We start from the raw sequence: 25,323 nt of genomic DNA on the forward strand, positions 1-25,323 counted from the left end.
GCTCAGCCGCTTGCCTCCTTTCTGCTGTTCGGCGATTATGTTCTGGCTCTCCAAGTGTTCTGATATCTTCCTGGTTATGCAGCTGGTCAGGATCTTGTACATTGTTGGGAGGCAGGTCATTGGCCTATATTTCGCTACGTTTTTCTCTCTTCGTCTTTAGGCTTTAGATATGTGATTCCTTGAGTGAGAAACTTCGGAACTGTCTCTGGATGCTTTATCATTCGGGTGAACTGCTTTGCCATGTGCTTGTGTGTGCAAGTGACTTCTTGTTCCAGTAATTGTGGACGTTATCTATTCCTGGAGTTCGTCAGTTGTGAGAGTTCTTGATCGTCTCTTTTTATTCTTCTTCCCGAATCTCCCATTCTCTCATTTTTTGTTAGTCCTTGGTTTTCTTGCGTTCTAGTTCTATCCAGGTTGCTCGGCTGTTATGTCTTACTTCCCTGCTCCATATGTTTCCCCAGAATTCCTCAATCGTCTTCTTCTCGGGTCGTCAGTTCCCTTCTTTCCCCATCTTCTCCGAGCTTCCTGTAGAAGCCTCTTTGATCTTCATCAAAGATTCGGTTGTTTATTTTCCTCTGGGAGCTCTCTTTGTATCGGTGTAGTCTCTTGCTGAGTGCAAGGAGGTTCTGCTTCAATGTGAAGCAGAACCTCCTTGCAAGTACTCCCCTATTCTCTCATTCTTTGTCTCATGTTTGCTGTGGACGCTGTCTCTCTTGTGGATTCTCTTCACTTTTCCAATCAATTTCTTACTTCTATTACCCCGTTGGTACTGGGTGAATTGGCCTGTCTTTACTCTTAATTCTTCTATCTTCTGTTGGTCTTCTTTCCCAACCTGGTGGTTCCTTCTGTTTTCGGTTCTTCTTCTGCTGCTGCTGCTGCTTCTCTTCCATTAATCCTCGTAGCTGCTACTGCAGCACAATACACGGCTGTGTGGACGGCCTCCAGTGTTGCACCATTGCTGTCGAGATAATGCGGTATTATGTGTGGGTTCAGGTGGTCTGTGACTCTCCACAAGGTTCTATTCAGCCTTCCACAGAATCACTCTCACAGAAAGCAATGAATTTTGAGTAACGAAATTGTTTTTTACAGAGTAGTAGACTCAAAATTTAAAACTCTCCTCAAACCAGCCAACCGCGACCTTGTACTGAATTGTTTCCAAAAGAAACAACATTTTCGTAGTTTTCTTTTAAAGTGTGCTGAACGGGTCACAGGTTGGTTGCTTAAGAGTTTTATGGCTCCTTAGCATCTGTGGCTATAATGCGTCAAGTCAACGGGCTACAGGAATGGATGCCTACTTATTTCCATTACGAAGAAAAATACCTTTGAGGTTTTGCTTCGATGAGTCAATTGGTTTGTAGAAAAATTCCAAGAAAATTTCATAGCTGCAGGAATTTTGCTGTAATATATCTTTGAGCCTTCTTCGCAAAAATAGGTAAGCAATTCTTTTGCACGAGGTCTATACTATAAAAAGGAATGTGGAGCCAGCAGTTTTTCAACATTGACCCTAAAAGCTCCGAGGACCCTTTAGGTAGGTTTAAGTCTCTCTCGATATCGCGAGTTTACTTTGTGTAAACAACTGTGGTCCAGAGATGAGAATTTCTTCGTCACAATAGTTTATACCATCTCCTAAATCACAAACGTTACATTGGGGATCTGATGGCATACGTTCAAAAAGGTGGTGATGGTACCGGTAGTTCAGCTCTCTAGGGTACTGTCCTTAAAGCTGAAGTAATGTTGTTGAGGGTAAACACTGCTCTGTTTAATCATCGCGTTATGATCTGCTAGATTTAAGGAACAAAAGTAGTATCCATTAACATGATCATCCCTTCCCACATGGAAACGGAAAAATCATGGCTTTCTTTTTATCGCATTTCCAATATCGCAAGCCATTCAAACATGTATGGCACACTTCGTTGGGGGTGAGCCCAACTTCTATCTTTGTCACTTAATTTAATTCCAAAACATGCGGTATTTATATTTTTCACAAATGATGTTATACCGTATCTTGTCTTTTTCGCCACAGTATAATTACCGTAAATGTAATAAAATATATTTGGATTGTTCATATAACAACCAGGAGTTGCCATTGTCAAAAACACAGAATATACTATTTAAGATGACTGCACCAGAAAACAACTGAATGTGGAAGAAACAAAGAATCACTCTGGAGATTTATATAGCTACCTGATTGGCAGGTCCAGAGATGTCTAAACACGTGTGGGCATGTCCATACCTGTCCGACACAAATGAATTAGCACGCATATCATGTATACATTGGAATGTTTATCTACGAAAATAATTCTTACTGTTTGTAAAAAAAACTGCACATGATAGGTAAAAAGTCTGGATTTTTAGAATTAGCATTAAAACATCCAGAAACATCATAAATTTTGGAAACACCAAAATCTGTGCATACCGTTACATTTGTGATTCATGTGTTCATGGATCACAAATGTAACGTTTGTGGTCCATGAACCAATACCGGTGCTATTTCTGTTCCCTGTTTACTCCCTTGCATTATCAGAGCAAATTGTTTGATTTATTATTATTTTTTTCTGATCTTGTAAATGATTTCCGTGGATTCTCTCACTCTCCTGCCCTTGGTGCATTTGTAGTGCGCCTAAATTTTACTCCGACTCTTTCTTACCTCTCCTTCGGAATATTTGCACTTCTTATAGCACTTTGTTCAATAAAGCTGATCAGGTGGATAGTTTTATTAGTAAAAATAAATTTTTATTTCATACTCTTGCTGAATTTACGAGTAGTTAAATATGAGCCATTAGCAGACCGGAACAAAGTACTGTTACCTCGAGATGTCTAAACACGTGTGGGAATGTCCATACCTGTCCGACACAAATGAATTAGTACGCATATCATGTATACATTGGAATGTTTATCTACGAATCACTCTGTATAAAGATAGGTTCAATGAAACAGTTCATCCAAGCCCTGAATAACGAAGGATAATGCTTTTATTACGTTTGCACTAAATTTCTGTCACTTACATACAAAAAATTCTAGATAAGAATTTTTTTGGACCTCCAATTCGACAGCTATTGCTGCTGTTGGAGAATCAATGAACCAATTTGGAGAATCCATGAACCAAACGGAAAGAGAAGCTTCGACTGGCCTTAATAATATAGTAATTTTTTTGAGAAACAATAAACAACTAGATTATGAAACGATCGTGAGTGCAGCATGTCACTCACGATCGTTCGGAAAACTATGCTGCAATGTGAGTACTAAGGTTCGTTCTTGCAGTTTCATCTTAGCTATTCCCCAAAAATATTAGGTAGTTTAAGTGAAGCGCAGGGGGATATTTCCTTCAGGATATAAAAAAAATGAAAAACGATACCATGGGGATATTGAAATGTCAATATATTGGCCGACTACTGCTGGTTGCTATAAAAGCGGAAGAGTAACCGAAATTAGAAGTCAAAAAGGCACAAGTTTAACCCATTGTAGTGTATGAAAAATGTCAATATAAATTGGCCGAAATTTGTGGCAATATACAGGAGACTAGCCTTCGATATTTCTGATTTAGGTATTGTTATATAAAACTAACCTGTTTGTAAAATCTGTAAAAATACAAAATAAACTGGGGGCACTTTCATCAATATTATTGTTTTTTCACTTGTAAAAAATCTGACGTGAGAAAATTAAGTAACTTTCGGAATTTCAATTTAAAATATCGGAGAATTTTTCTTCAAATGTAATTAAAAACATTAGAGAATTTTTTTATTCTATGAAAAACATTATGGGAAGAACATTTTTTAGTGAAAGATTGAGAACCTTTTTTCTGCGATCAAATATTATTCGAATGTTGTAAATAAAAATAAGTTTTATTTGAATACGCTGGACTTACAAGTTTTGTGGAAAGAAGTTCGTGTATCCGAAGAATTAATGCTAATATAACATCATCATAGTGGAATCACCTCTGAAGATAAAAATTGAACGTTTAATTAATGCTAGTAATTCGAATGCTGGGAACGATAATGTTAATTGGATATACCTATTAAAATCCTAACGAATGTAAGGCCAGATTTTTACATTAGCCGACAGCTTCGATGGTCTCATTTGTAATGAGACTATTGAAGCGTAACTTGCCTTTTCTCGGGTTCAAAAGCATTCTCTTGGAACTGCAGATGGAGGTAATTCCTAAAGAAAACTACATTGCGCGGACATCGGAAGCAGATCGGATTACTTGATAAATGTTAAATTCACCGCAAGCTGCCAGTGAACGTTGCTGATTAGAGTACTGCAGACAAACAGAAGTAAATAATAAAAATGAAGTACCAAAGGAGAACTCGAGGGGCACCAAAAGAAGAAAAGAAGAGAGAAAAAAACCTTGTATCAAAACTTCGCAGGTGAACGAAATAATAAATTGACAATATAATTTAAAAGCATTGAAGATACGTTAGATGTACATAGTCAATCTGATGGCTCAAATCAAAATTTACTCGAATAAAATGAGAAAGTGAAAGTTTCAGCCAGTTAATGAGACTAAACTAAAAATTCGCAGTTTGAAATTTTTGCCATGCTGTTAAATTAATCAGTAATTGCGAAAATCAGATTTCAAATTTTTGTTCTTTAAAAATATACGTAACTGCTTATTATAATTGTAATTTTTAAATTATATAATTACATATAAAACTAGTTAGCCAATATAATTACATATTCTTCCCTTGCTACGCAACATTTAGAGTTTTATTACAAAACAAACAAACAAATATAATTCTCATTTTGTAATGCTGGATATCTCTTGTTCTTCCTTAAGAATGGGGATCAAGTGTCTTCCCTAGTCTGAAGTTGCAATTCGTTGATTATATTTTTCTCACATAGAGATATCCTTCTTTGATGCATTGGCGAAGAAAGCAGAAATCGACATAGTAACGGTTATAAATTTCGGTCGCCCATCCACCCAGTGTCAAAGATAGCACAGTAAAGAGACTAAGACTACCAAGAGAGCGCTGAAGAGTTCAATATGAATTAGAAAGGAACTATGAAGAATAAGACATCCTTTAGAACAGTGTTTCTCAAACTTTCGCGTACCCCCAAAGAACCATGTTCTTATTTTTGTACCCCCATATATGTATGTCTACTATATTTTACTACAAGTAAACCTCTACACTTGAATTATAAGTGCTTACAGTGAGTTAACTTTTTTGTACTTATATAGTAAAACAGATGATAAGACCCATTTTATGCGCGTTTTGTTTTGCGCGACAAATTGTCGCAATACAGACATCCCCTGGCATTTTCTATCCCCTGGCATTTTCTGCCGTGAAGGGAATTTGTCACTTACCAATGTAAACCTATATTTTAAATTTGGTACGACAAATAAAGATTTATTATTATTTATTCTCATTATAATATCGTTTCTACAAAAACAGTGTTTAAAAGAAATACAAACATTTTATTCTCATTATAAATAACAAATATTAAAAACTCAGGGAGATTGTTGAGCTTGTTTTGTTGAAGCCAGCAATTCAATTCGTGGCCGAGTGGATGTTAGGGCAAGAATAATCGCTGACTATGGATTCGATCGGTTTCTATCCTTACCTTTTATCGACGTTAAGGCAGAGAAGCCTTGTTCACACAAATAAGTTGAGGGAAATACGAGAAGCTTTGAAGGAGCTTCATCGCTAATTTCTTTGAACTGTTTTCGAGTTTTGGACCAAAAATCGCATATTGTCAGGCTTTAAAAAATTGTTTTAAATGAGTTGTCCGCTGAAAATTCTAATAAACTCTCTTTTAAATTGACTGGCTTGTCAGAAGTTATGGCATTAGCTATGACGAAAGGATTGAATACCCAATTGTTTAGTTTTTCTTCGTTCTTGATATGCGGAAAGTATTGTGTGAAGGCTTCACTGAGACCATCACATGACATTTAATTATTTTAGTCACACTGACACTTACGGGAACTCATTCTGAACAGTGAATTCGTTAAGATTCGTAAAAGCTGCGATATTTCCATCCTTGATACATTTTGTCCACAACAATAATTGATTATAGAAACCTTTTATTTTACTATGCGTTTTGAAAATATTACTGTCGAATCCTTGAAGTTGGAGCTTAAGTTCGTTTATCTTGCGGACAATATAAGAAGAAATCTTTATTGCATACAAAATGCATATGCCGTACACAATACCCTTCACGGCTACAAAGCCAGGGGTTTACAGTAAAGGTTAATACAAGGTAAAAGTCTAATATAAAGGTTACAAAGGCTAATACCCTGCAATAAACAAGGATGAGACAGGGGAAAAAATAATCTTATTACTAATTATACAAGTGTAATGAAATGAAAGCAAATGGAAAATTTACATATGAACGTAAATACACAACAGCATGTTATCATGCTAATTTATCCTCCAGGGAGCAGTCCTCTTACAGTGTTGGAGTCATCTGAGCAGGCGCAGAAAGTTGGAGCAATGTAGTGAGGGATCCATGGGAGTGATGGGCAGGTCATTGGGAGCAGGTTCTAATGCCCTATGACATGGTCCTGAGAAGGAAGTCGATAGAGTAAGTTCTGCCTGTATTTTTTATCCAATGCGAACTTGTAGAGGTCGCCATCCAAGGAGTATACGTACTGCAGCATTTGCACGGGTATGAAGCGATCGGATAACTTTAACCGGTTTGGGGTGGCCTGGAGGACTGGATTGGCTCGAAGGCTTGGGACCGGGATCCTCCAACCGCAGTTGGCCCAGAAGTCTGGGTGCGAAATAATGCCAACCATCATTTTTACAGAAAAGACGAGTCTTCTCTTATGGATAATGGCAGGAAGACGTCTGATGTTTCGAGATGCTGCTATCTGGGTGGTCCTTCGTGCAGGGGGAAGACGGAATTTCCATATGGCCCACTTCAATAGCCAAAATTCGCCCGCAAAAATCCGTCTTAGATGCGTTGCGGCAGTTGAGGTCCAGACTTCTGCTTCATAAAGAATGACCGGATAGACACACGTCTTAATATACCTGCACCCAACGGCCTGGTCATGGACATGCATAAGTTGTTGCTTAAGCATCCACCGGAGTCGACAGAATTTTTTTTGCAGGTGGTCTATGTGTGGTATAAAGGAGAGCTTCTGGTCAAAAATAACGCCCAGGTCGGTGTGTTGCTGCACAGCAGAAATCGCGGATCCTCTTATATTGGGTTGCACCATCGTTGGGTTCCGTTTGAGCGAGAAAGTGAGCTGTTTCGACTTCTCAGGATTGATGTGAAGGCCGAAACCGGAGAGGAAGGCCTCGAGGTTCTGGATTTTATGTTCGATTACGACATTTATGTAGTCAGCAGTGTCTCCGGGGTTGATAACAGTGAACAGCTTTATATCATCGGCGAAGGTGATAATATCAGTTCGGCCCGTCACGAAAGGCAGAAGAACGGCTGAGAACAAAATACCAGAGAGGACCCCACCTTGTGGGACTCCAGTTGTAATATTTCTAGTGTAGCGTCGATTGGCATCGCGAACAATAATCGTCCTATTCTCAAGCATTGACTGAATGAACCAGAGCACGTCTCCGCCAATGAAGTAATACTCACGTAATAGCCTTATCAACGGGTGAACGGATACGGAATCAAATGCTGCCTGGACGTCGATATAAGTAACGGTGATTTCCGAACCGTGCTCAAATGCTTCGAGGATCTTGGTAGTGGTACTGACTAGATTTGTAGCGGTGGATCTTGACCGGGTGGCATAGTGGATCTGCGGTGGCTGATGTGGCATTATTTGTGTGGTTAACGTTTTCAGAAGAGATTTCTCAAATAGCTTTAGTAGGCTTGATGCAGAAGAAACAGGACGGAAGTGACTGGGCTGAGAAGCAGAGCGTATTTTTGGCAGCGGTCTTACTAGATAGACATGCCACATAGGAGGGAAGAATTTTTGATGAAGGATTTTGTTGAATAATGACAGAATGGGATCAACAATAAATGTACTCAGGCATTTCAACATAAACTGAGGAATCCCGTCTGCGCCGGATGCGGCCGTAGGTGCTAAACTGTTTATTGCATCAATCAGTTGATATTTGGTAAGTTGAACTGAATTTAAGAGGTCGGTTGAAATCGGATTGATTGGTAATTCCATTGGTGTGATGGATTCTGGCTGAGCCGCAAACCTAGTTATGTGGTCGAGCCAACTGCTCAGATTGAGTGAGTGAATGGCGTCCTCTGATTTGCTTCTATGGAAGGGCTTCCCTTTATTTATGGTAGCCTCTAGGTGAAGTTTTATTGCCTCCCTCTTATTCCTAATGAAAAGAGCCCTGGCTCGGGAGAATGCAGTTCTGTCCGAGGGTGAGCCGGAGTTTTTCCACCGCTTGTGCATGTTCTGTTTGACGTGGAAGCTTTCAGAGACTTTTCGACTCCACCAGGCCCTTGAATGCTCTGTAATGGTTAGCTTCTTTGTTGCAGCATAGAGAGAGACAGTGGCTATCCATCTTGTCATTAGGTCAATTCTGAATTCAGGGTCGCATTCCTCAAGGACATCCCATGGAATTGCCTGGGCTGCATAAACACACCTTTCAGGATCAAGGTATTTGGGCGCTGTAATAGTTTTGGCTGTGACTTTCCTCCTGCCAGAAGTGATGGGTATTTCTGTTTGCACAGACAGAATGATGGGGTTATGATCAGACTGTAGGTTGCTTGTCGGGTTTTGATTAGCCACACAATTTGCTGACGCGAACGCGAGGTCCAATGTGCTTTCACCCCTCGTGGGTGGTGTGCTCACCTGTTTAAGACCTAATATGTCTAAATGCTGACTCAGTCTTCTCTTGAGGCTCCCCAGGGTATTTGGGAGATTGAAATCCCCACACACGATATGCTTCAGTAATGAATGGAGATGGTTAATCTCCATTCATCACTGAAGCATATCTGAAGCATATCACTGAAGTAATTGAGGAGTTCATAAACTACTTGTGCGTCTGGAACTGGTGGGATATACACTGCGGCAATGTCGAGAGAAACGTTCTGGCTGTTGTTGTTTTTAGGTTTTAGTGTGACTAGAACTGCCTCGAAAGAATCGGACTGGCTCGATACTGAGTGGAGGATAGAAAATACCTGCTCATTGAACAAAATTGCTACTCCTCCTCCCCTGCGGTTTTCTCTAGACGTACACACCATCTGATATCCTGCAGGCCAAGTAGAAGAAAGTGTTTGTTCACTGGGATCAAGCCATGTTTCTGCAAAGCAAACTACATCCATTGAACTGGACAGCAAGAGCTCCTCAACTTCATTCAGTTTGTTCCTCATGGATCGCACATTTTGAAATAGGAGTTGGAATGAAGCTGTTCTCCTGACCTTGACGAGGGATGTACACTGTCTGGTCCGTCTGTGACGCCTTGCTGGTTTTCGATGTGTTGAAACCATGACAGGGATCGTAAAATTCAGAGGTAGAGATAACGGAGATTTTGAGTAGTTTTCTATCACCGTTGAGAGTCTCTTTTCCGTAGGTGTGTTAAGGGCGAAATATGGAATTACCTTTTTGCTATGGCCAATCCCATATAGAGCAGCTCGGTTGTTAGTTGGGAATAGAAATACATCGTCTAGTCAGAGTCTGGACTGTTGTGGACGCCTCTCAGGGGTACTTGAGGGTATCGCTTCATTTCTGCTTCGTGTTTCATAAAATGGTCTGATGTTGGTGTCGAGGGGCCATTTGGTGCACGTTCCAATCCTTTCAAACTGGCTTCTGTCACAATAGATGCGAAAAGAAGCATAAGATGTGCTACGAGTGTTCAATTTCTGAATCTTTAAATTCAACTGGAGTTCCTCAAACAGTACATCAGTGACGAGTTCTGCTGACGTGTTAGGGGCCAAACGCGACACAAATAAACTGCTTGGGGAGAGTCGGGGTGATGAGCCAACCGGTTTGAAAGGCTGAAGCTTCGAATTTAGTGCAGTTCCCGTCCAAGTGTTTTTCTTCCTATTCGAACTGTTTTGATTGGTAGTCTGGGCAATTTCTGGTTTGGCACCGAATACCAAGTTGGTGGCAGACCTGGTAGTGGTTCGGGTTTGTTTAGGACTAAGTGACGAGTGAATTCCTGCGTGCAGTTCAAGGGCGTGTGATGTGGAATTTTGGTTTCTGTACTGATCAGGACTTACTTGGTCGGGTGGCACATGAACACCGTTTGTTTCCTTGGGCAGGTTTAGCTTGAGCACATTTGAATATGATTTAGCTTTCTCAGAAGGGTGTTCACTGCAATATCTTGTTCCTCTATTACGCTCATAGACAGTAATAGGCGGCGTGTTAGCGACTGCGCCTTTTGGTCGGTTTTCCGCTTCAACGCCAGAGCTAGTTGTCGGGAAGGATACACTTTCAACATAATCTTTTCCCATTTGAGGAGATACAGTGTCAATATCTCTGCTAGCTGGTTTTGAGGTCTGAGGAACCCACAGAAATGATCTCAATGCGGATCTGTCAGAAAGCATAACGTTACTCTTCAGATCTATCATCTCGTTTTTCAATGCGCTCATTTTCTTTCTAATTTCCTCGTTCTGTGCGCGAAGCTCCTGGTTTATACTGAGTAGAGTGGATAAACATTCATAAATTTTTGGAAATTTCTCCTCTAAATTGTGCATGTGCTTTTCAGCCTGCATAGCAGCAGGGTAAACAAATTGCGTAAATGCTTCCGCTATTACGCTGCTAAGGCTATTCAGGTTGCTGAGATGTGAGGTGTGTGTCTGTTCACTCTCTGCATCACGGGGATCTGCGTGTACGGAGCAGGTTCGACCGGCATTTTGGCAGTTGTCAGGACAGATATAACAACAACAACACGATTTGTTTATAATAGCGGTGTGAGGCTCCGTTTGTGAGCTCATGGCTTTTCCCTTACCATCGCTGGGTGGGGCATTTGCCCGGTCTCGCTCATATTCCAAAGGAGGTCTTCCTTCCTGATCCAAATTACTTTCTTTATTCTGCAATTCATTGTTTTGCATATCAGTGAAACGATGAGGGGTTACGGAATTGCCCTCTTCCAAAGTAGTACGTATTTCTATCGATGCATTGTCTTCTCTTCGCGGAGGGGGGGGTATCATTCTCCCTAGTGGCCGTTGCTTTGGTTCCTATTTGTTTTCCCTTTACACAACATTTTCCCAGAAACCCTTTCCTTTTGTTCAGTGACAAGCGAGAGAGGCTTGAATACCCCGAGCATAACAGGCATATTCTGTGCTTTGATTTGCTGCAGATTAAGGTTTCGTCGGCAGAGGTATGACAGAGGTCACATGTCCCAGCAGTTACTGTGAGTGTTGTGTTCTTAGTCATCATTGCCGTTAGCAAGCAGCTTCATGTAATTGCTGAATTAAAAGATTAAAAGAGTCCCTGAGGAAGGGTAGCGGCCGTTTTAAACTCCTGCGGCTAACTGGTCAAATAGCTCTATTCAATGCAGGATCAACGATAACCTTGAAACAAGGTCAAGCAGTTTTATGGCCAGTGTCCATAGTACAATTACTATTAATATAAAAATATTAATATATAATTACCTGATTAAGGCACAGGTCAACGAAGAGTATCACTATGTAACTGGTATCCTTAGGATCATGTAGATACTACACATGGAACTGTTCATAGAGAATTTCTTTCACTATTAAATGAAAACACGGAGCACACAGAGTTTGCGTCCGAACTCGTTGGAAGGCTCTGAGTTGTGAAATCCACTCAATGCTTTCGAAGTTGGATACATAGTCAGATTTTATTTTTTCTAGGAAGCACTTCACTTCCTCCCTCAGTTCAAAGAGGCATGTTAAAACACATCCTCGGGAGAGCCACCTCACCTCGGTATGCAACAATAGGTGAGTGTTGCTGAACCCATCTCTTCGCACATTGCGTTTAAAAGCCATGAATTTAGTGCTGGAGACTTGATCAAATTGACTACCTTAATAGCAACATTAATTACTTCATGCAACTCTGGAGTCATATTTTTTGCAGCTAAACTTTGTCTATGAATAATACAATGCTGCCAGCCGATGTCAGGATTGAATTCACGTATACTTGCAACAAGACCGCTTTATTGTCCAGGCATTGAGGCCGCTGCATCTGTGGATATACCGATACACCATTCTCACTGGAGTCCTAATTCAAGTCTCACAAAATTGCCCAAAGTTTGAAAAATATCTTTTCCCTTTGTATGTTCTGGCATCCGTTTACAACCCAGTATGTCGTCCTTAATAGCACCAATTGCAACATCAAAATAGCGGACAAACACAATAAGCTGGGCATTTTTTGAAATGTCTGTAGACTCGTCGATTTGCATTGAAAATATTTTTTATCCAGCTTGATCTTTTCAACAGTTTTCAGAATCTTGTGCCATTTCACAAATTCGGCGACCTACAGTAGTATCAGAAGTTGGTATGCTTTTTATTATGTTTGAACACTTTTTGTCTAGCATTTTAACAGCGATAATTAAAGCACCAGGAACGATGAGTGTTTAAACCGCTGTGTACGCCTTTTTATTTTTAGCAACTAATAAAGATATTCAGTAAGATGTTTCTAAAGTATCTTTAGAATTCGAATTTTGGGTAAAACTTTGAATAACTTTTTGATTTTTTATTATAGAGTTAGCTTTGCGCTTAAAAAAAATCGATAGCTTTGTCTTTCAATTCGACATGATTTGTTACAAGATGTCGTTCTAATAGAGAGGGCTTAATGCTATTATTAGACAGTTTGATTGCATATTACACGGATTGGAAGAGGGGGATCACATTTGTTTGAAACGAAACCATAATTAACATAACTTTCGTCATAATAACGATATTTAGGTTTAGTCTCAGCTCTCAAAGTTTTTGCGGTATTATGTTCAGTTTTAGTAGATTTTCCAACGACATTCTCAACACCACTCGTTCCAAATGAAGGAGTAATAAGTGTAACTTCATTAGATCTTTGCAATTCATTATTTTCACTACATACACTGCCGTTCTCACCTTCACGTTTTCGCTTTAAAATAAACTTACCCATAATAAAAGTATTCAAATAATCACACGGAAGAAATAACAGGAAAAATCACCACACAACTGCAACCGTGCGGCCACAACCGTCCCCGTGAGCTTATGTAGAGAAGAACTAAAATAAAATAGATAGTGACCGGCTGGTAATCCAGCAACCATCGGACAGAGTTCGAATGATTTCGTAAATACTCGGTAGTACTGGTAAAATTCGATTATACGCACATTCCGTTTTTGGATTAATTAAATTTGATTAAAAAATTTGACTAAGAACAAAATTTGATTATGTGTATTAATACCCGCCAAGTTATGGGTCAGTAATTTTTTTTAACCACTAAATTAGCAATAATTAAAAAGAAAATTTAATTATAAAGCATCATATATGTACTTAAAATTATCATCATTTCGCATTTCTTAATAGCAATAAATAAATATAGAGATAAATTAGGCTTTTTTATTAGGTAATCTAATCATGTATTTCGTTAATTATTATTTCCATAAAGTTTTAAAAAATAATTTTTTTATAAATTTTTCGAAAATATATATCATCTCAATCAGAATGTCAAAATTTTTAATCAAATTTAATTAATCCAAAAATGGAATGTGCGTATAATCGGATTTTGCTGTATTTGACACTTGAACGCAGCACTTCGGATGAATCATCAAAACAAAACACGCTTAAGTAAAAAATAGGATAAATCATCAATTCTAATGAATCATCACTTGGCTTAATAATGGCAATAGTGTAATTACTACAGAATATGGTAAGTAAAAAATACGTCTCAAAATTTCAAAAATATTTTTGTTTCTTGTTAATCACTCGGGTCCCCCCGGTTGAATAACGCTGCTTTAGAGCGACGATTATCCTACAGGATAATAAACAGAGTGAAAAAATTAAAACTCTTCCTCTCCTCTTCTGTCCTCCCATAATAAGTGGTGGCAGAATAAAATTAAAAAAAAAAAAACTTTCACTTTTCTCTACCATCCTGAAAATATCTAAAAAAATACAAATGCTATTGGATGACTCAGATAAACCAAAAAAAGATGAACTGGAAGTTTCAGACAGCAGATTTACATCCCGGAGTTGGGGTGGTGATCTCAAGAACGGATAAGCGATGGGCACATTCACAGGGAACAGAAATCTGATCCATCCCCCAATGAATCTGTTACATGCAGCAAGCACTACTAATGCAGTCACACCGAAAACCCCAAAGAAATCACAATATAGTCTGCCATACCAGGCGGAAGAGCGATATTGGTTTTCACTGTAATAAAATTATTACATTCAAACTGATGAAGCAACACATATTTACTATAGAGAAGGGAGATTAAGGAGGCATGAAAAATTCAGCAGCATCCAAGGAGCAGCATCAATGGAGGAGGATTAATATCAATATACACCCACTTCCATGCGGGGAGAGGAAAGAGAAAGCCAGTCAACCTTCAACCCTTATTTTAAGTAACCACATTCACAGAAGTCTCAAGTGATCGGTAAGGGGAACAAGGACAGGAGGCTAAGCCAACCACCTTTCTTTCCCCTTTAAACCCATCCAGAATTCTTTCAGTGTGGAGTATCCCCTGGTCCAACACAATACAGGCTGATTGACAATCCATTCAAAGGCCAGCTACCAGAATATGCAAACAGAGCAAACGCATCACCTAAGTTATTCTTGTGAAAGTCGGCCGGAAGTCAGAAAAGAAGAACGGAATAAGGACATTAGGCGATGCAGTTAAATATTTTTATGCTCATTTCTGACATTGTTTTGTCAAACATGTTTGTTACAAGATATTCGTAACATATGTTACGAACAGCTAGTGAAAAATATTTCGTTATTCCAAAGTTTATGTCTAATATGACGTATGGGCGCCTCCGTAGCCAGGTGGGCAGGAGCAGCAGTGCGTAGCACACGCTTTCTTATTAGACGGGGTTCGTGCCCGTGACCACCAAATACGGAGGATGCGGAAGGTTAGAGAATAACCACCGCATATCTCCAGCCCGGATAAAGGGTAAGGGTTGACGTCAGGAAGGGCATCCGGCCGTAAAATTTTCATGTCAAAACAGTAAAAAAAATGCTGACCTCATATATAATGGGAAAAAGGCGAGGACAAAAAAAAAGTCTAATATGACGTATGAATAGTAGGTTATCATTATCTAAATACTTGAAATGAAAGCACTTCGCCTATGTAAAGTTTATAATCTAAAATCATACTTTTTTCAGATATTTCTCTACTGCTTCTTCAGCGATTGTAATTCTGCTCTTACAGAGTTACAAGATACGAAAACATCAAACTTATGAATGGCATAATGTCCGTCTTCCACCTAGAACACTGTTAATGAACAAGAATGAACTACCATCTGAAGCAGAACTTTCTCCAACAAATATCCGCAGGTGTTTCATAAAGAGTGTGTATCCTCTCTGCTGTTCACTCCATTATGTTTCTCCTTCACAGCCTCTAATAACGATTACATAGTGTATGCAGAAGATATTAAAGCTAATAAACAAAATAAAAATTATCATCAGTCAATACCTCTATTTTAAATTCCTACATTAAGAAGAACTTCCAGGGTTCTTCCTTCCCTGCATAAATCGCGGACTTTACAGACTCCGATAAATCGGTCATTATGGTAGTGTGTCTGAAACGCAATTCACTGTATTATCATCGGCTGGAGAATCACTGATATCTTTCGTTATTTACCCCGGAATTACATTTTGTGCCCTACTCGGCGGTATCACTACTTTCGAAGGAGTAACATCTTCTACAAGAATGAGGAAATGACTCGCATATTTCGCTTAACCTATGTAAGCCCTATATGCTGCAGAAATTTGAACTCGTTCCCCATTACCTAAAACATTATTTTGGTCTGAATCGGATCTCAAAAAATGGATAACCTTCCTCACATCAGAACTACGAACAAGTAAATATAATTTGCCTGCCAAACCTAATCACCATAACAACAACAACAACAACAACAACAACAACAACAACAAAACATTAATAGGTCCGAAAAAGTCCCGAATATCTGAGATATTCAATGAAATAGTACATTCCTCTTCCATTCTTGAGATCAAGTAATATATATGTGTGTGGAACATAATATTTGTGTGGAATTTCATCTCAAGTTCCACACAAATATTAAAAACACAAATCACTTCAGCCTTTGCAAAAGGTTTTATTGTCTCAGGTATTTCTGACAATTCGAGTTCTACAGCACATTAAAATACCGAATAAAAAGTTCCAGCTAACACTATAAAAACTTTGCCAAATAAAGTGCTGCAATTAATGCAGAGACGAACTGTGCAATTCAATGCAATTCTCCTGTCATCTTCAGCGCAGTGATGCACTACACTCAATGAAATCTTATTCGTTTTAATCTATTTGTATGACTGTCTACGCACAACAAAAGTGACTATGATGAACTGTTAAATTTGTGCATCTTAAATTATAACTTCAGTCTATTTCCTTATCAATATTGTACTGCTTCTGGTCTGTGAGAGTAGTTAGCAAAGCAGTCATGTCCTGTAATCTTATGTTCTCGTATTATTAATTATAAAGATTAAGTTATAAATAAAGGCTGAAATGGAGTTTATAAAGCAGAAAGATTTCACTGTTGTGACTTTTCATGTAAACTCCAAAAACGAAAGGTATTAGAACTTATAATAATTAGTAGCGTGCATAGTTTGAAGGCCGAGGAAACAGAATGTCCCCATGACCGCTAATAGATAAGTTAATTAAATATGCATTTATTTTATCTGATATTTCACCTTGACGAATCTCTAGGTACGCCAGTAACTGGAACAAAGTGTAGTCTATATTGATACAGCGCACATATATTAGATAATGCAATTGAACAGAAACTATCCGGTGCAGCGATGTAGATGTGCACAGATAAAGAACAAGCGTTAGCAAAAACGTTCGCAAGGTAAACACATCAATCGGTTTTCTGAAACCTCTACGCATGCCAGAGCAGTTGTCAAGGCCAAACATACAAGCCCTTGCTACCCCACTGCGCGCCTGTGTGTTGCTGGAAAAATGCTGTTCAATAAAACTGGGTTGAAACTAAAGCTGTGAGTGCTCGCAAAGTCGTACTAGTGTACAGGCAGTTTCCACTACTGCGCCTCATTCTGCGTTGCTATTTTTAGGCAGACCACTCACAGGCCAAGACTTCGGGAAGTACGGGTCTTGAAAAAAATATATATATTCTTCCTCCATAAAAAGAGACCACAGAGTTAACTCGTTTTCTGCTGAATGTGAAGGCGCTTTGGATCTTCAGGGAAACGTCAGTGGACAACTACAATTCTTTCAGATTAATTCGTATGTTCTAGAGTAGCAAATCTTTCAAAATGGCACCACATGCAGGAGACAATAAAATGACAGAAATAATTCAGAAACGAGTACATGGACATTTTTAAGGGAACTACAAATATTAAAAATAAAAGCTTTGAAAATCGGTATAATTAATTGAGATTATGAACTCCATTTACTCTATTGCTTTATTTAGAACGATGCATTCTACAACTATATCGTGTATAGATAATACTACGCTGTAGTAGCAAACGATTGACGATCTTGTTTGATATTATCAACGATCTTATGAGATGTTCTGCTTCTTTGATGTTTGCAGAGCTGTTAGGAATGGGACATGAGACTGCCAAGGGGTATGTCTTTGTGCGTGATCGATGTAAGGAGTGTAAGGATATTAGGCGCCAACTCAGCATTGTTATAGGCCTTTATGACAGCTTGAAAACAGGGAGGATGCCCTGGAAGGAATTAAACTGGGGCCCATCAAGCTCTCAGCTGCTCACATGAACCCCAGAGCTTGCACTTGGTCATCAGGCAACAGAGCGGCAACCCCCAAGATAGAATGCACTGGTCCCACAGGAGCTAGTTGTTGTCGGTGACTCTATTGTTAGGGAAACGGAATAAGGCCAGAGTTTGTCTGACATGGGCAAAAGTTGATGACGTTGTAGAGCAGATATCATCTTTTTAAGGGAACAAAAAGTGATATTGTTTTACACGATGGACTTAATGCCATTAAGATCACGAGATCTGCAGACTTGCTTAACAAGTACAGAACAATGTTGAAAAAAAAAGTCGTGAGGTAGGGTTAAATTTGAAAGTGACTACAATTCTGCCCAGACACGACAGGAGGAAGTACATGATGAGAGCATTGCCAATCAATTCGACCCTGGAGAGATTGTGCAAGGCTCATGAGGTAGAATTTTTCTCACCCTGGTCTTTCTTGTTAACAGGAGAAACTGCTTCTTCACGGATGCGGCACACTTAAATAGAAAGGATGAAAGAATATTTGCTGATGTTATCGAGGCAATGATAGGTAAGTCGGAAAATTCCTAGCTTGGGGGATACACATACTGGTACATTAAAAATAGCTGCAGGCAGAAGTGAAAGTGATTCTTGTACTGTTTCTCTTGGAATGAGAAGCAGCCTTGAAAGCAAGGTGCTGGGAGTCATTATGAAACAAGTAAATACATGGGCTGTGTTAGGGTAACTGAAAGTAAGAACAGGTGTAGTATATTTGCATGTACACCAATGCTAGAAGTATAATAAATACATTTGATGAATTTGAAGTGCTGGTCAAGACATCAAATGCAGACATTGTTGTAATTTCAGTGACGTGGTATCACTCAGGTCTAAGAGCTGCAGAATTTGAGTATGGGTAGTACAATGCATAAAGGAAAACAGACAGGATAGGAGGGGTGGGGGAGTTATGCTCTTAGTTAAGAAACATATTAAATCTAAGGCAATGCTGAATCAATTTGGTGTGACATACGTTTGGTGTGCAATGGGAAATCAGTTTAGTGTGCTGTTCAACAAAACTGGGAAAGCAAAAATGAGAGTAGGAGTGTGTTGTAGGCCTAATTACTCTAATAAGTACAACGAACAGCTATATAGAGAAATAGAGTTGACCAGTAAATCAAAGTGCCTTATAATGGGGTATTTTAACTTTCCAAATATTAACTGGAACTAGTGGGTTGGTCACTAGCAAGACTTTTGTGGGTTTATTGGATGACTCTTTTCTATATCAGTATGTTAGAGAGGCAACGAGGGGATGTGGAATAGGTGTTTTTTCTTTCTATATTTATTTACTTATTTGAATTTATATTATTTATTTTATTTTACTCCTGTATCTTAGCAACAATTGCCTTCAATGGAAATTGTTGCTAATATTTTGTGCAACAGGCACCTCGAGCACTAAGACCCACAAGCTACCTGACTGCGTAAAATTATCAGAATTTTCCAGGAGCTGAGGGATTCTTATTTTACCTATATAAAATATTATATATTATTTATGTCATCTGTTCATGAGAAAATGGCACACAGAGTTATAAAACAAAGACATTATACAAACTATTTACAGGTATACACGTTAATGGTATTCATTCACAATGAGGCAAATCAAGTATGAAATAATATTACACTGTATATACATAAACAGATATAAACGAAGTAAATATGAAATTTACCTCATTTATATTTTCAGTGATGAAACTGTTAATAAAACCACACTGCCGCTGATTGATATCCATCATATTCTATTCTCAGAGCTTCTTCCTATATCTATTATCTATTATCTCCCCACCCTTTCCCCCTTATCTTTAAGGTATTAGCTATCATAAACAAATAAATTCACATTAATTTCATACTTTAAACCCTAAAAAAAACTCTTTAACATTTTAACCATGTATAACTGTTCCTTTAGCTTGTTTTAATTTCTAATAGTCCTCGTCTTATTATTCATCATTTTTATAGCTCATTTCTGCCCAATATTACTTCATTTATATACATTTCATCCCTCTAGTAATCATTATATTATTCACGGTCCATTAAGGTTATACATAGGTCTGGTCAGTTCTGTTCCTAAATTTATAAAATTCTAAAGAACTTTGATCTGAGGACTTACAGTTATATCTTCGGAGCCTTTCCCGGAACTTATCAGCTATTCTGTGATCCGCTTTCTGCTGAACTAAACCTTTCCCTTTTCTCTTCCTAACAGTATTCCACACCTTTTCAGCTACTCTTTCTCTCTTCAAGCCGCAATATGTAATATACTGTATTTCTTTACCAGCAAGCATTCTCACATCACTACATCACTTCTGTAGCACATTAAATTCCGCACCTTTCTCCCACCACACACTCTCTCTCTCTTTTTTTTTTTTTTTTTTTTTTTTTGTAGTTGTTGGCGCATAGGTTTCTGTGGCCATAAATGCACCTCCCAAGGTTTTTGCAGTACTTTGATCCAAGCCCGAGGCGGGAATCGAACCCGCGACCTTTAGGTTGCCAGGCAGGCACTTTACTCACCCGGCTAACCCGGTCGGTCTCTCTCTCTCTCTCTCTCTCTCTCTCTCTCTCTCTCTCTCTCTCTCTCTCTCTCTCTCTCTCTCTCTCTCTCTCTCTCTCTCTCTCTCTCTCTCTCTCTCTCTCTCTCTCTCTCTCTCTCTCTCTCTCTCTCTCTCTCTCTCTCTCTCTCTCTCTCTCTCTCTCTCTCTCTCTCTCTCTCACATCACTTTGTTTTCTCTCCAACATCTATCGCACTTTCCCATTTACATTTCTTATTTTACTCCTATCTTCTTTGCGCTCGAAAATCTTATTTATTTCTCTCTCATTTGCATATCTCCGCGTAACTAATTTGTACAGACCCAATCACTACGTAGTTTCTAAACTTTATTTTTCTCGTACCTTACGTACCCGCAACCTTGTTTACCCTTAACGGAACCCTTTCATCTGACCCCACTAGACCTCATACTGACAATACTTAAAGAATAAGGATGTTTATGCACACTTCATTCAATATACTGTATTAATATAAACTTATATATATATATATATATATATATTCACACGCACGCAACACTATTAATCATTTAACTGCATGAGCCGAGGAATATTGATCCAGGTTGAGGTATAGGTGGAGCGCCTTCAACGCTATGTATAAAGTGAACTTGCAAGAAGTAAAATGAAGCACTTTCGCTTAAGACACTGTGACACAGAGGAAAAGCGTTAATAAATTCATTAACCGAAATCCAATATAATTGACACCATATAACACGACGACAGCTCTGAAGAAGATATTCATTGGGCTTTAAGTAAAAACTGTATTGAGCGACTATAAAAAGTATTTTGAAAGTAATAATAAAACCGCTTTCATCTGAGATGCTTTAAACGTTTTCTATTATCAAAATAATAATTAAACAATTCTGTGATTACTTTATAATTCAAATATATAGATAAGTATCTTGAGTTATCAATATTATCGTAAGGACCATTTCATTTTAAACATTTTCAAAATGTTTACAATGGAGACTATGCAAGATGACACGAATATCCAAGGAGGGCTGCGTTGATAAGCATAATGAGTTTTATTCTTCTTTTTATTTCTTTTTTTTTTTTTTTTGTGATAATCGTTCTTATACAATTACACGAATGTACTGCAGTAGTCTATATATAAAATAGTCATATTTTATATATAAATATTCTTTTATTTTTTATAATTCACGACAAATCGCATATACAGCACGCTTAAGGCCCTAACTGTAAATGAACCGATGCATTGTCCAAAGAAGACAAGTACCACTACTCTTGTGTTTTTCCGGCAGCTAGGCGTTAGTATGAGAAAGGCACTTGCCTTTCTCATTCTAACCTAATGATGACAGCCTAGCAGTTGTAAACAAAAGTACGGACAGTAAATCTCTCCCTGATGTAGATAAATATATACGATACAAATGGATACATCGCAACATTGCCCTTCGCGACTACCAGGCCAGAGGTTAACAGTGATAATGCAATATGTAAGAGAAATAACATTGATAAATTAAACATAAGGAAATACATATGTGGACGCAAAAAGGAAATACAGCTCAAATCACAAATATAATACAGTTATATACACCACAACGTACAAAGAAGATATAAGTGGAAAACTGAAAAGTTAGTAAGCCATCTTCATATCATATGGTATTGTTGACTTGTTAGCTTCGAAAAGAAGGATCGGGGACAGGGAAGTACAATTCAATGATGCGGTGTCTGTATTCCCTGTCACAAGCAAACTTATATATATATATAAATAATATAATTTGTATATATATATCCAAACTTATATATAAATTTGTGTGTGTGGAATCCTTCCTTATTCTCTTCATGGAAGGAAGCAGTAACCAGTTGGAATCAGTGGAACGTATGTTTTGAGAATTCATTCAGATAATATATTTTTGTATATAGCTGTAGATTTTAGAAATTTGTATAATATTCCTGTGGAAAATATTGCCAAAATGGATTATCAATCTTATTCTCTCCCTCCCCACTGTGACTTCGACAGATCGTTGGAAAGAGGGGGAGGGGGAAAGAATCGCTGAGAAATCACTCGCTATCAGTGGGCGAAGTTTTCTTACGAAAGTTTTTCGATACCATATTGGACTACTAATGCTGGCTAACGTTCAATCTCTTTCACACTCACAACTGATATAAACGATCTGAATAATTTAAGAAGCACATACCTGTAATGCACTGAGACATGGATAGTAGTTATCCTCGACTTTAAAAAATACACGTAAGAAACATAATGAGAAAAGTGAAAGGAGAACATCTACTGCCTCCCAGCTGCCCCAGCGAAGCTGTGCAACCTACCTTTCGTCAGCTGCCACATTTTAAGACGCATTACTAGGGTAGTAATCCGCAGCGCCATTCACTACCGCTTCTGGCTATTCCGATATCGCTTCAGTACTGTTAGCCTTCCGCGTTGAATATAGTTACCGTTGCTACAGTCAACGCTATGGTAGTGGGGGACGCAGAATATCACTAGTAATAACAGTAACCCGTGTTTGCTTTCACTTTGATAATGTTGAAAATGACGGCGCACTCTTGGCTTGCTGTAGAAGTGTGCATATTGCGTGGGCGCAAAGCTTCCTAAGACCAAAGTACAGCTACTTGGTAGGAATGCCACTTGCAGCCAGTGTTTGAGAAGAATATCGACCATCTCTCTCTCTCTTGCCATATGTCAAGAAAGGATTCAGATGCTTTAGGAGAGCGTTAGGAAACTTCACATGACTAGTTTGCAATAAGAGATATAAGTGCCTGTGTCTGTGTCAGGTAGTATGATAGCCTATAAGTGATAAATGACACCACCTTAAACTACGAAAGCAGAAGAAATAATATCCAGCGATAATCGCTGACCAAATTATAAGAGATCAAAACACAATCGTCCTGGAAAGAACACAAGGCACTCTACTCTTTTAGTTATAATATTTAGGGTACTAATGTGAATTTGCGAGAAAGTAACGTATGAAATTAAATTCATTTTTTGCTTAGTTCAGTTTGCGAGCTTAGTAGTGGATAATTTTTACTATGCTAGTTGCTTCCATTGAATATAGCTTCAAAAATATCGGACCTACAAAATAACCATATAGAAAAAAAATATTACCTTCATACTGATACTAATTTATAGAAATAATAGTATTTCTAGAAAAAAAAAACTTAACATTATTACTATAATTAATACCACTCACCTACCACGTGAAATGAATAGTATAGTTTAATAATAATAATAATATATTTATTATAGTTTATTAAGCTAATCGCCTAAATCGCTATACAATTTAATTTGACGTTTCAAGCATCTTGGCGCCTCCGTAGCCAGGTGGGCAGGAGCAGCAGTGCGGAGCACACGCTCCTTGATTAGACCCGGGTTTGAGCCCGTCACCACCAAATGCGGAGGATGCGGTAAGGTCAGGGAATGACCACCGCATATCCCCGGAGCAATATGGCCTTAGTTGCTAATGCTCCTAAAAACCAAATAACAAACGACAAACCAAGCATCTTACCTATACCCATCATCAGACCATGCTACTGTCAGACTACTCTTGCCGATGCTCCAAGAAACCTGAAGGGCATACCCCTAACCAGTTCCCTAACTATATTAAAAAAAAAAAAAAAAAAACTTAATCTAACTGAATCTAGACCACTTAACTGCAGGTGATAGAATTTAAAATTTCTGGGAAAAAGTAATTAACTAAGCAATGCTCTAGCCGGTCGGCTGTGTATAAGGGGTGAAAGCAAACACTTGCTATTTTAATAAACGGATTTTAATAATAATAATAATAATATTGTTAAAATTTGTTTTTAGCGCCAGAGTGAACTGAACTTACTTATGACATTCTGAATATAGTCTAAAGCAGTGGTTTTCAACCGGGGTGCCGCGGCACACTAGGCTACCCCAATAACATTCTTGGGGTGCCGTGTAATTTGGGTTTAAGTTACTTAAAGTTATTATTAGTTTTTTAAATTTGCCTATTTATTTCATCATAAAAAGGTGTACAGTATCCGTTGTACCGTATCTTTTTAATTTTGTGGTGATCTATAATTGATTTTTATTTAGTAACTCTATATAAAGAATAAAATTATTATATAGGTATATATTAAAAGGTCGAAAACCACTGTGTTAGGTCTTTCTTTTGGCCTAGGGGTGCTGTGAAAATATTACTGGGACACTAAGGGCGCCGTGCACCGAGAAAGCTTGGGAACCTCTGATCTAAAGAATTGTATCAGTATTAAATTAAAATACAATTCGGTTACGCCGACCGAAAACAAACAGTTATAATTACAATTGACTTTCTTAGTCAGTTAATCGGTATAAATTAGCTCGGGTATAATTTCCATCAGACTAATCCATAATTCAGTACTCTTTAATATCAACGAGCTTACGCTAGTGACTCGTTTAAATATGAAGAAGCTTCTCCACCTACACCAAAGCAATGGTAACATGGCGAGGAGCTGGGGCGGGGGGACACAAAGGTCTCTTATTCATTTAAATAATTTTTATTATCAGTATTGTTGGTACAACAACATTTATTTTAATTTTAGCTTGCAAACACCTGGCAGTCTGCGCGGGCAGCACAGTGGTATCATCACCGTCCTCCCCACATCGGGTGTAAAAGGGCCGGGTTCGAATCTCTTCGATGACGCGAGGAACTTTAATGGGCATTTTTCACTCCGTGGCTGAGTTAGTCGGCCTCAGGCATAGATAGCAATAGCAAAGATTTTTCTCCAAGAAACCGGGGTTTATGTCCAGCAAAACAGGCAAATCGACCAAAGAACACCCGCAATTTACAGACACAATTCACGTGGATAGTTCAATGAACATTGTGGGTGACCATAATAAACAATTTTAATAGTTTTAGAAACACCTGCGCAGAGGATTTTAACTAATGCTGCTTAAGTGTACGTGATAATCCTATACTAGGGTCACTCCCTTTCTGAGTTAATAATTATTCAAACAAACTCGTATACATTAGATCTGCGATTAACCATTTGGTGTTGCACCTACTAGATATTTATACATTTTTAAAACGTAGAACATAAATGAAGAACAGCTTTTAAATATAATAAAAC

The 25,323-nt window shown here is 38.4% G+C and overlaps 1 protein-coding gene across 1 annotated transcript in view; it reads right to left on the reverse strand.

Annotated features, from left to right (window-relative positions):
- The window catches only part of LOC150083170 (protein Tob1-like), a 99,349-nt gene extending 76,786 nt beyond the window's left edge, over window positions 1–22,563 (reverse strand). The window contains exon 1 of the mRNA XM_090377887.1: window positions 22,434–22,563. The gene's annotated coding sequence lies outside the window, so the exon portion shown is untranslated. The remainder of the gene's footprint in view (window positions 1–22,433) is intronic.
- Window positions 22,564–25,323: the final 2,760 nt, after the last annotated feature.

The sequence above is a fragment of the Mastigoproctus giganteus genome, chromosome 7 (genome assembly GCF_048544385.1).
Source record: "Mastigoproctus giganteus isolate SK-2022 chromosome 7, ASM4854438v1, whole genome shotgun sequence".
NCBI classification, from domain to species: Eukaryota; Metazoa; Arthropoda; class Arachnida; order Uropygi; family Thelyphonidae; genus Mastigoproctus; species Mastigoproctus giganteus.